The following is a 12,545-nucleotide window of genomic DNA, read 5'->3' as shown; positions in this document are numbered from 1 at the left end:
GAGAACCAGACCTGGGGCCGAGAAGCCATGCCTCCGTGTCCTGACTGGAGTCGCCTCTGTGGATCTCTCTCGCGGGAGAACCAGCAGCTGGATAGCTGGGACTGTGCTGACACATTCAACTTCATTTGCATATCCAAATAGTATATTCTGAAACATGCAACACGCTGCAAGTTTGTGTGAGCTCTGTGCTCTTACAATATGCTAGTTTTGCAAAAGTTAACGTTGTAGTTGGCTATATATAGAGCGTCTTTATGCATCAAGAGTTTCAATGAATATGAAGTGATTCTGATTAATCTGTAACTTCATTTTGTGTTTTTTTACTAAGTACATGAATGATGTAGTAGAAATAAAATATATTTATTGCATATGCTTAATTATATGATTCATTTTTTTTACTGAACGCAAATACAGTCATGTGGAAAAGAAATCTCACTGCAACAATATCCTTAACATGTGCTATACAAATAGCTTTGACTTGACTTTGAACTCACAAGATCGAAGTAAAATATGTGGCTATAATGCCCAGTGTTTGACTAGAACCAAACACAGCACATTGGCGCAAAAACATCTTATATCCATATATTAAACGTAAAGCTTTTTGCTTCATGCAACAGGACAATGTTCCCGAGCTCGCCATCAAATCTGCAACAAAGCAGTCAAAAGAGAAAGTAATGCATGAGAAAAATACTGCCAAAGAAAACAAGCTTGATGATCACTGATGACACATTCTTTGGCATGATGAGACCAAGATCATTTTGTTCGGCTCCAGTAAATTCAGGGTAATCGTAACCAGGACAACTACAACGAACGCACAGGTCCAGCGGTGAAGCACAGAATGTGATGCTGTGTGGCTGCAGGAGTTGTAAGCGAGATGAAGTCAGTGAGTCAGACTTTGCAACTAATCGAATCCTAATTGCTTTGGTCATAAACAATCACAAAAACAATGTAATCAAGGAAAAGAAGAAAAAAAAAGGTTATTTTGCCACATATTCTGTCTTGTGCTTTGAATTACAGACACCCTTCAAGCAGAGACTCCACTTGCCCACTTGAGAGTGATTCCTAAGTAATATCAAGGTCACGCTGGTGTTTTTGACCAAAAACCCTTTAAAGGATCATTTGAGCAGTTCTACCAGCCTTTTCTCTGTCGACCTCAATCAGTTTTATTTAGTCTGAATCTTTACTTAAATCACAATTTTCATTTACATCAGTATTTCAGCATTTGTCAACTTTTATACAGGTAATATACTTCAAAGGTCAGTGGATAATCATTGTATATAATAGTGATTTCAGTGTTTGCCAAGATAATCATGAGCATTATTTTTTTAACCCGTGATTTCTGCCTTAGGTCAGAGCATAAATGGCGGCTGATGCAGAAATGTGGCTCTGGAACATTGTTCCATTGTGATAAACTGCCAAAACGGCACCACACTTACTAAAGATCTGAAATGTAAACTATGATCTGGCCATTACATATCAGCAGAGAAATGTAGCGCAGCACAATCCCTCCAGCAGCTGAATAAAGAAACATTACTAAAGAATGGCATCCTTTGGTATGCTCCGCGTCAAGGAGCCAAAGAAGACTGAGTCTATCTCACATCCTTCTGTGCCGTCTGTACTTTTTTGAAAAACATGAATGGCTACCTCTGTGACCCTAAATGGGAATGAGCGGGTGTAGATAATAGATGGAAGGATGGATGGTTAATTTGAGAATGCTCTGATATATGTTGCTGATCTTTCAGCTCCTTATGGCCATGAAGCACAAAACACATGGTTACAAGGTCACCTGTCACTCTTCAGCGTTGATACACCAGCGAGGGAGAAACGCCTGCCGTACTACGTGTGTTTGTGTGCAGCTACAGCAAATTAGCCAGCTCAGTCGCTGCAGCCGAAGTGACCTTTATCAGCTCTTGTTGTTACACTCTGACAGCCCATACATGCAGCCTGCTGTAATAGTTCACTTACCAAGCCTGCTGGGCTGGAGACGACTGCTGTCTGCACAGCTGCTCCAGAGCTGAGTAGGTGCAAAGGTCAGTGCTGTGTTTGCTGGTAGTAGATCAGCAGTGACTGTGAACAAAAGGTATCAGTCCATCACTGCAAACACACCAACATAAAAAAAACGAGTCACTGACATCAATTTCTCAGTTCTGTCTCTGGTACAGTATGTTACTACTGAAGAGCCAGTTTTCTTTCAAATTTTTTTTTTCAGTGAAATATGCCATACATATAAACTTTACCTATTGAGGCATTTTATTCAATTTGATTTAAAAAATACTTAATCCCTGAAGTGAAATTAACCAATAGACAGTAGACATCAATAGACGTGTATTTTATTTGAACCATATGTACTGTGTTTACGTAAACACATTTTTCTGTGGTTCATGTTTCCCGCTGATTTGTGATCTGGTTTTGATTGAGAGAAGAATTTGTTGTGCACAAAATTATTTCACAATGTAAACTAAAAAACTTCAATTATTATTCATTTTAAAGTTAGTTCAGTCTTACTCAGTTTATGTTTTTTTATCTCCCACACAGAAAACTATTCAGGAAGAGGTTTACACACACGTATATATATATATATATGTGTGTGCGTGTGTGTGTTTTCGTGTGTGTGCATGTGTCTCCTTCCAAAGCACTAGTTGTACTTTGTCTCCATCTATTGGCGATTACCTGTCATTTCAGGCGAAAGGTTACTGATACACAACAGGTTCATCTTGGTACAAGAATCAAGACTGATTGAAACTCATTGCTATTTTCATTATTTTGCTTGTTTTTTGTTTCCCACGACGTATTAATTAGATTTGATGGTAACATTGATATTTTTATTTTTAACACATGTAGTGGTATGTAACATTGACCTAAACAAACAAAATCTTTTGCTTTATTCCAAAAATGATCATTGTGTTTTCATATCTTCTAAGACACAAAATGAGGTACTTTCTATTGATGAACAAGATGCAGTAGCTATTTACTTGAAAACCCGTGCAGATGACTATTTTAAGATGACTATTTCCACTGTACTGTACTTTTTCTCAGCTGCTGATATTCACCCATCAAATATCGTAGAAGCGGGTGAGGAGTGGAGCCATGATTTATTTGAGTAAAGCTGCTGTAAATTAAATAAGTGAGCTTGACTTTTGTGGAATTTTTGCAAATGGACCACATTGTTTACTATGCTGTTTCATCACAAAAAGGCGTCAACAATCCTGTTTTAGGCCGTTGTTCAGTATATGATTCTGCACCACAAATATAATCTAAAAAACAAACAACAACAACTAAAAAATAGGGCAATCTGTTACAATTTTATCGAGGACTGTTTAAACAGAGAAGGTTTTAATTTTAACCTGTAAAAGATGTTCAGTTGATCAATTACAGCGACGCACGGGTGCTATTTTTGTTTTGTTTTGCCTTTTTTGTTTTGTTTTTGTGTTTTAAATACCCCTGTAATTCAGGTTTTGGGTGTTGCACTGACCTCTTTTGGAGGGAAAAATATATTGCATGTCCTTTTCTGTTCTCATTTCATTTTCATTTTTATTTTACAGGGACAGAAGTCATCAGCTGACGACAATATGCGTTTTTCAATTACCTTACTTTACTTGATTGAATTTTAAATCTCTTCAAATGAAGAACTTACACTAAAGTCGGTTGCCTGGTTTTGTACAGTAGCAAAATTGACATCTAATTCACAAATAAAGATATATAGAGGTATAAACAAATACACTTATACACATTTTGTAGTCCATAGTACATAGTATTGTAGTATCTTGACTGATTTGTGGATCTGTGTAAAATGAAGCAACGATTCTGAATGCCACTTAATAGAAATAGGATATTTTTGTTTTTATTGTACCAAATGTGTGTATCATTATATTTTATGTTTATTTATTTTTTTATAAAAGGAAAATAATTTTTATAAAATATTAAAATATATTTAGAATATATTTAAAATATATTTATTTTATTTTAAAATATATTATTATTATTATTATTATTATTATTATTATTATTATTATTATTATTATTATTATTATTATTATTATTATTTCAAAATATATTTATTTTATTTTATTAAATATATATTTTATTTTTATAAAAAAAATTATTTATATATATATATATATATATTTTCTTTTTTTTTTTATTTTTTTTTTATTATTTTTTTATTGTATATCATCATATTCTTCCTCCTGTCACACCATGTTATATCATACCTGTGTATACGTTATCAAAACATGCATTTTTTTTTATGTAGCCTACTCATGGTCATTAAAATAAATCAATAACAGAATATTGGCACGACATCTTGTAGTTGCGTCAAAGGGAAGTAGTTTACGGTAAAAAATGCGTCTATTACCATGTGATTTCAGCGATGTTTGTAAACATGCGTCAGCCACATGTGATTCCAGCGATGAGGAAAGAGCGCTCGGCCAGTCAGGGAGCGGGGGAGTGTCGGGGGCGGGGCTCCGCTGTTGCGCTATGGAAAATCGTTAGGGGATACACTGTATCAAACGTGCTCGCACAGATTCTTAATAGCCACAATAAGGCTGAAAGGGGAATCAAGTGGACTCACCATTAAAGGAAGGCCGACTCTGAGTGACGCCGGCCGGGAAAATCACCGACGCTTCTTCAGCCCAGGAGGAAAAAAACAGGTTTTGGATAAACACGTAAGTTATTTATGTTAATATATGGCCAAAAGCCACAGAATGCTGCGTATGTTGGGTAGAGAATAGCACCGTGTAATTCATAACCACTGGATGAAAAGGTAAGGATGACAGCCGGGAGGCGCTTGTTTAAAAGTGTAGACTAAAGAATAATGAAAGAGAATAAAAGTCATGTATTCATACTCAAATAGGCTTCGGGGAGGGGAGTGGGGGGTGAAAACGGGTTTGAACACTTTTTTAAAAATGCGAATGTTTCATCCTGGATATGACAACAGGTAAATTAAAGCCTGAATCATGGTTCCGCGTTAAATCGACGCAGGTCTTACGCCGTAGGGTTACGGCGGAGCCTACGGCGTAGGGTACGCGGCGACGCACACCGTACGGTGTGCGTCCCCGCGTACCCTACGCCGTAGGCTCTGCGTTGGTGTAACGCGGAACCGTAAACCAGCCTTAAACTGCGTCAGCGCGAGGTCCGACAAGCCTCATGCAATCCTGTGGGAATTTCCGCGGTGATGGTTGAACGCGCGGCCACGGCATGACAGCTATACCCTCGCTCTCGGTCTCAAACTTGTCTTCTGCTTGATTTCAGTGTTTAAAGGGGAATGTAAACAACAAAAAAGTGGAATCGGCAGGGATGGCGTGTCAAGGAAGAGCCCGGAATAGGATGCTGCGCAAGAGATGGATAGTGCGTAATGCTGCGTTCCATTTACCTCGGAAGTCGGAACTCGGAACTGGGAATGACGTCACAGCCGAGTTATCAGCGTTCCAGTTACAAAGTAGGTAAACCAGTTTGTAGTTCGCATATACCACATGAAAAATGTAAATTACACTATAGCAGCATATATATGCCAAACAATACTTGTATACGATTGATTTAGTGTGACCAAAACTAGAATGAAGTGCTACGAATTTTTACAGAGCTCTCTTCTACTGTTTACAACCGGGGCAGCCATCTTGGAATGTGAACTCGGGGGTGGTGAAGACTCTCCCACTTTCCCAGTGGGAAATCCCACTTCGAGGGGCGTTCCAGTTGAAAAATCCAACTGGGAACTGGGAAATCCCCACTTCCGAGGACAAATGGAACGCGGCATAATCCTGTTGTGGGGACGGACGATGTTACGCAGCACATATTGGCACGACCGTGGCACCACTGTTTTTCCCCCCAATAGTGTTACTACGGAATAAAAATAAATAAATGGATAAAATAATAACACTTTTATAATTGACACACTTAACAGACGTGGGCACATTTGGACAGAGAGTCAGGCTGCGGTGGGAGTGATGTCAGAGTAAACAGAAACTTAAGTACAGCTGTTATGACGCAGCACTTTTTATGCCTCCGGCGTCAGACATCATTTTGCTGCATCACCGAGGTCTCAGGGGCTTCTTAATAGTAACGTGGCTTTTTTAGTGCGTACTTGATATGTTGAAAACAAGCAGCGCTTCCCGAATATAGAGGGCGCTATTGAGCAAGGCACTCTTGGCCTATAATATCATCTGGTGAAAAGAGATGTTTCCACATGTATTACTGTCCATCCCTTAGGTTTTTCATTGTTATTTTTTGTCACGATTTCATTTCTAAAGATACTACATTACATTTACTTCACTTAATTTAGGATTTTACTAAAGAGGATCTGACTTGTACTCCTGTTACTGAACTAAGCAATGAGACTTCTAACAGATTTGTCATCTCGCAGCTCCTCCATTACACAATATGATGCTTTCCCACTTGATGTAATGAAACTATCGTGGGCGACAAAGCGACCGACTGGCTGAATGATGAAGGGGTAGGGCTTCGTCACCTCTCGGAGCCTCCGAGGTGAAAACGAGACCCACAGGAGGAGCAAACTCCATCCTTTCAAGCAGATTTGTTCAGTCATAGTGTGAATCAGCAGTAGATCTGATGCGTTGCAAACCAGTGGCGAGCAACGTTAGGAGAGAGGGAGGGCGAGAGAGAAGGGGAGGGGTGGGGGACCTCTGGAACTTTATTTATCTCTATCAAATACAGTCATTTTTGTATTTATTTTTTGAAGCAAACGTCATCGGGCAGCGAAGGTGCATAAACTGAGTGTCAGGACTTCAGAGCAGAATCAGACTAATTAAAAAATGTCTTTTTAACATTTTTCCTGAAAATATACATTAGATAACATACTCCTTATGAACTCAGACCCCGAGACATCATAATGTTAACCATGTCATTCGAGGCTGACCAGTGGAACGAGTGACCCACTTTCACAGACAAGGATATGTGACCTCAATAGTTACTTTGCTGTTCTTTCGGGGGCCGGTGCTGCCTTACAAGTCGGATAAATAGAAACGGTCAAGTAATCTTTATAGAGATAATACAAATTCCTACTTTAAAAAAATGTTTAACTTTTAGTTTTAACAACTGAAACTTAGCCCCTACGGCTGGTGCAAAGCCAAGTATGATAAAAATCAATGCGTGTGAATGACGGGTGACGTGAAGGTACGGGGGAACGTTTGCGGTGGCCAGGGGGCCAGCATCACCTGTAGCTCGACGTATACCACGAGAGAAAAACAAGAGCGTGAGCCCCTGCCTCTTAAAAGAGATCCCTCCTGCGCTCAGATCATAGAAGAGGAAGTGGCACAGAGCCGAGAGATGACAGTGCTAAAATTAAACTCAGAGCACTGCTGGCCTTGCTGGCTGATGATGTATTAATAGACAAGTGTGAGGCAGCATTCGTTTGTAGATTGACACCTTATGTGCCGCAAAAAAAGTGCAGTGAGCCACAGTGACGAAGCAGAAAAGTGACCTTTCGGTCCTGCTGTAATAGCTGAACATGCCCCCCCCCCACAGAGCATCCAAGGTAGAAAATAATATCATTATTACAAATAAGTAGTAAAAGCCATCCAGGTGTTCCCTGTCACAGAAACTGGGAACCTAATTATGCTCTCTGGAACTTAACCGCAACAGTAAGTTTAAGTCATTACACCAGTCTTGTTATCTGCAGGACGTCTGATATTTCCCAATAAGCAGATTAGAGCCAGAACGGAGCGATGGCATTCATTTCCACTCATTGTGCAGTAAATCGGACAAAAACGAAAGTGTCAGGCTCATCTGAACATGTTTAGACTCTCGCCTCTCCAAACATTTCACAATGTGTTGTTCCGAGGCTACGATGGTGCAATGGAGATGGAGGTATTCAAGCTATTATATTACTTGAAAGATTTGGTACCTCCAGGACACTCTCTGTGCAAGCAGAGTCACCCCATAATGAGGTTTGATGGCTCTTATTAGGCCTCATCTGATTTCTTTCGTTATTCTACTGCATCGATAGCACAACTCCAAAGCCGTCAAATTGAATTAGAGTAGCTTTTTGTGAGTTTTATAAGTGACTATGACCCATATTCTTTGATCAAAGTTTTTACCTCACTTTTTCTTGCCTGCAGGTTGTTTGAAAACACATTACCTTGATAAGGCTGCCTCTCTCACTCCTGATAAATTAGGACCTCTAATCTGTAAGAGGATTAACCACCTACCCTGTTTGCGCGTGCACACTAGCGCACAGCTCCGCCCCACACTGGTACACACAGTGGCACATATGGAGGTGTTTAGTATTCATTTTACGTCACCTTCTCCGACGGGACTCAACCCAGTGGCTCTCTTCCGGTGACACAAATATCCTGCTGTGTTGCAATGCTCTACATAAACTTTTAGAACCACATGGAGATGTTGTGGGGCCGTTCTCTATAAAAAGAACCATTTGTTGTTTTTAACTGAGACATGTTGTCCCTTTGCTAATTTGTCTTTTTTAATTTGTTTTTGGTCAGATTTGGGTCAAAAGTGGAAACTGCAGTTTGATGCGACTTCAAAGCAAACCAGCAGTTGTATAATTCACTTTTGTTTTGGTTTTAAAAGAGGCTGATGCGCCTTTAACAAGCAGCAGATGGTCAGGTGACTTGGCAGAAGGAAAAAAAAATGCTCAGATGCAGTAAGCAGCCTCTGTGCACACAATAGACAATGAAACGAGCTCGTAGTTTAAAAAAGAAAAAAAGAAAAAGAGCAAGGATCAAGGGAGCGGTAGATACGAAGGAGCTCTCAAATAGTAATGTTATGTTGTCAGAATAAACAAGACGAAACCAGACGTGAGCAGTGCCGTGGCCTGCAGAGCACAGCGGCTAGCTGATGCTGCATTCATGGAAACAGAGGCATGAGGAAACAGAGGATCAAACTGATGATTGGCTCTTTAGTTTAGGTCAAAGTGCACATGCATGAAAGAATGTTGTCCGACATAAATTCCTTGAATCTCTCACCGGTGGCTAAAAGTTAACATGTCAGTACACCTGCTTTTGTCTTAGGAGCCAAAACAATAAACTGCCAGAGAAGAGGATTACAGACCAACTGACTGACTGACTGATTGACTGATTGACTGACTGACTGACTGACTGACATGGAAATTGTCCCTGAGAGACACATGAAGGTTTCGGATTAGTCGCTACGCCACCTTTTCACAACGACAGGATAACAGTGTCTGGGACACTGACGGAGCAAGATAATGCCGGGCTTTTAATGCCGGACCCACAAATAGAATCTAGTGAGTTTTCACATTAATCTTCTTGTCTCTCCCCTCGGAAAAAAATATGAGAAGCAACAGTGATGGAAAAAAGCCCGAACCAGTTTTCAATGCACTTCTGTTCTCTGCATGCCTCATTGAGCCAAACAACAGGTTCACACTGATGAGTTGTTTTTTTTCTGTACCTATTTCAGGGCCTTGTTTTATCATCTTGCAGCACAACCAACCCCCAGCCCCCCTTGGACCAGGAGCAGGACTAGATGCCCGAGGAAGACCCAGGAGAGGACACAGTATCCTACTGTGCACCACAAAGATGTCTGCAGGGAGACACAGAGCTCGGTTTTCCACTGTGTGATCCATGGACAGTTTAGTCTGGCTTGATATCTGGTGCCCGTCTGCTCCTGTTTTACTCGAACCCGAAAAGCTTAATGTCTCTCCAGTTCATTAGATTTGCCGACCATGACTCAGGAGTTGTTCTCGATGGCCTCCCATCCAACATGGAGCCCGGATCTTCCTGACTTGCTGGTTCTATTTTTAGCTTGAACAAAGTTAAGAATCCTAATGCATCAGCTCAAATATGTTCCTGGAAAGAGTGTCTCTTTAATGCAGCCGCAACAAAAACAAAAAAAAGCTGCAGACACCAGTGTATCTGCCAGCAATGTTTGCCTGTTTTATGCACTGAAGTTCAGGTCATGCAGACAGTTTTAGGTTCAATATCTTCTAGAAAAACACCTCAGCCATTACAAAGTCGATCAGTGATTACATTAGACAGTTTTGCAAGACACTATAAAAGTATCTGCTTCATGGAAAATTGAATTTGTACCAATTTGATTGTACACAAATCAAATCTACCACCTGACAGGCTGAGGGACTTTTATTGATTTTATTAGGATAATCAAGTTGTTGTACTGAGCTCAACATGTGAATTGATTTCATCATGATCGGAAAGGGTAACAGTGAATGTGGCGCATTCTCAGATTGGCTGATTGTCCGTCTTCATCAACATTATGCAAGGTATTTGTTTTCCTTGTTTGTCTTCCAGATGTGGACATGGGTCATCCTCCCCAGGGAACTGGTTTCAGATGGTGTCTTAGAGTCTAAAACCCCATCTAGCACCATTTGAAATCGGTGTTCTTGAGCGGGAACAGACGTCAGCCGTGACACCGATTCAGCACTTTGATGGCACTGTTTGCATTTATATTTTTACATACTGCACATATTATATAATTATATAACAAACTCACACAAAGTGATTTGGAAATGTAGTTATTGATAGATAGACTATACTGTAGGTCTGACCCGTAAAGGCCACGCCGAAAGGAAACAGTGTTGGAGTCCCATCTTCTGACCAGTTGACCCCCCTCTCACCAAGGCTGACCGTTTTCCTCTGGTGTTCAGAGTTTCCATCATGTCTAGCACCATTTGAAATCGGTTACAATGTGGAGGGACAATCGTCACACATTTTGCATCAGCTACAAGATGAAGTTCCTAAAAGTGCCAGAAGATGGCAGCCTCGTACCAACATCCCTGCAGGCATGCAAGGCCGTGAAGAGCAAAGACTTTGTGGCAGTGAAGGATTTCCTGATTTTCCTGTGAAAGTTTAAGCTCAGCAAATATTTGGGGTGGGGGGGAAACACAAGATTTTACCAACTGACGCATTTTCCAAGATATTTGATCTAATAGTTACTAACCACAGTGTCAGCTAATTACAACTACAGTGGAGATTTCCATCCAGGAACAGAAATGATCTGGTTAAAAGCTTCAGTCGTCTAGACTGCACTGCCAGGTCTTTCCATCACTCAAGATTGAACATTTTGGACTTTGAATTAACACATCAACTTGCCAGCTGAAATCATTTTTTGTGAATATTTCTAATATATGTTCATTTCCAACATGTTCTCACGATAATACATCATCACCAGCATCCGTCTCTTTACAGTGGCTCCAGAAAGAGTGACAGAAAGAAATGGGTTAAACGGTTTTTAATTGCAGCCTGTCAAGCCTCTAGCTTCAGAGCGGAAGCAATTTGTTTTTTTAATTTTTAAGCATTCACTTAATTTATATCATTTCATATTTGAAAACCTCAAAGTTCTCATGCTCCGTTATGAGAAAAATCAAATAATTGCCAGTATTTGCACTAAACAATCGCAGTCCAGCCAGCTCTTTTAACCGCACACCACATAAATGACATTTCCATGAATACATATATCATTATGAATAAATTATTGAGCAATTTTAATTAGGACTCATGAATCATTAATCCACACTGTCAAGGCTGTCGACCCGAGATTGTGTCACTTTAAAATAGTGTGGTTTTAGAAGATCCACATTGGCTTACGAAAGGAAAACAACTTATGAATATGGATGGTTCTAATAAGTAAGATATATCGTTTAGTTTTCATGTCGATTTTTGAGCCATTAACCCAGCAGCTGTAAAGTAAATTTTTCTTGGTTTACCCTCACACATCCGCCGTCACCTTTAACCCCAGTTTACCAGTATATCTGTGTCACCAGCAGCAGCTGAGCAGCCTCACAGCTTCTCAAACCATCCTCTTATGTTTCATCTCTCAATATACCGACGGTCCTGGAACAGAGTCCGATGCTATTTTGTGTCATTTACCTCAGCTTATGATCATGCAACACTATTCATGGCTTCCTCAAGATGAGTGATAACTGTTTTCAATATAGTACAGAATGGTAACCTTTGAAAGGGGGAAATCTGAACTGCCATCAGAAACTTGAACTGAAATGAACCGAATAAGAATTTATTGCCAAAGGGGAAATGGTATTGTAGTGGAATAAATCAATTAAAATAAATAAAACACTGTTGGGAAGTAAGAGATTTACTCAAGCAGAGAGAAGTGTGGCTGAGATCTCCGGCGATTGCTTTGAATGCACTGGGGTGTTGGGTTTGTTGCCTGGTAACGCCGGAGCTGATGATGTCTCATGCAGTGTCGGCCGGTAACCCAGGTGAATATTCTCATTCAGATAGCATGGAGGGAAAGTCACTCCTAACCGTTCGATATCTTAGGTAATAAGATGTTACTTCACGGCAACATTTCCAGGATTACAATGTCAGTTGTTAAGCAATGCAATCCCTCCTCCATTTACTCTGATTGATCTGTCTATGCCTTCCCACATGAAGAAAGCCAGCTGGAGAGGCTTTAAGAGCTCAGAATATAATCCTGAAGACACTTTTTAAAGAGCACACTCCTAATTTGTCCTCATCAGTGCACCAAGTTCTGCTATTTTATGTACCGGTAATCTTTCATGGTATCATGAAGTTGCTCCGGATCTCTTTACAGGCATTTGTAGTATTTTAAGTGTCATTTTAGTATTTATTTCCTCTGAG

General features: G+C 40.1%; 1 long non-coding RNA gene across 1 annotated transcript; it reads left to right on the top strand.

The window, feature by feature from the left end:
* The first annotated feature begins 4,455 nt into the window (after positions 1–4,455).
* On the top strand, positions 4,456–10,423 carry LOC133449308 (uncharacterized). The gene is made up of 3 exons (XR_009783024.1): positions 4,456–4,661; positions 5,248–5,434; positions 9,388–10,423. It is a non-coding gene; the product is annotated as an uncharacterized LOC133449308 (long non-coding RNA).
* The last annotated feature ends 2,122 nt before the right edge of the window (positions 10,424–12,545 follow it).

This window comes from Cololabis saira, chromosome 8 (genome assembly GCF_033807715.1).
Source record: "Cololabis saira isolate AMF1-May2022 chromosome 8, fColSai1.1, whole genome shotgun sequence".
NCBI lineage: Eukaryota > Metazoa > Chordata > Actinopteri > Beloniformes > Belonidae > Cololabis > Cololabis saira.
Note: the sequence above shows the minus strand (reverse complement) of the source record. Positions and strands in the feature narration are given on the sequence as shown.